The sequence below is a fragment of the Apium graveolens genome, chromosome 5, assembly GCF_009905375.1.
Source record: "Apium graveolens cultivar Ventura chromosome 5, ASM990537v1, whole genome shotgun sequence".
Taxonomy (NCBI): Eukaryota; Viridiplantae; Streptophyta; class Magnoliopsida; order Apiales; family Apiaceae; genus Apium; species Apium graveolens.
Window position 1 is genome coordinate 302,098,192 of NC_133651.1, and position 361 is coordinate 302,098,552.

The 361-nt window shown below is 41.8% G+C and overlaps 1 non-coding gene across 1 annotated transcript; it reads left to right on the plus strand.

Moving 5' to 3' along the window:
• Positions 1–254: 254 nt before the first annotated feature.
• Positions 255–361, plus strand: LOC141662929 (small nucleolar RNA R71). Its single transcript, XR_012551029.1, has one exon. It is a non-coding gene; the product is annotated as a small nucleolar RNA R71 (small nucleolar RNA).

The following is a 361-nucleotide window of genomic DNA, read 5'->3' on the forward strand; positions in this document are numbered from 1 at the left end:
CCACTTTCATCGTCAAAGCTTGAAGTTGAGCAGCTATAGCAGTAGTTGTATCCACTTCCAGAATTCCTGCTACCTTGTCTTACTGCATTCTCTGATTTGGATTCTGGTATTCGTTAGCTGCCATTAGCTCAATCAACTCATAAGTTTCATCATAGCTTTTGGCTTATAAGACTCAATCAGACGCTGCATCGAGTATAGGTCTAGACTGCATGCCCAAACCATTATAGAAACAGTTTATGATCATCCAATCAGGCATGCCATGGTGAGGACACTTCCTAAGCATCTCTTTGTAGCGATACCAAGCCACACATAAAGATTATCCAGATTGTTGCGCAAACTGAGTAAGAGCATTCCTGATTGC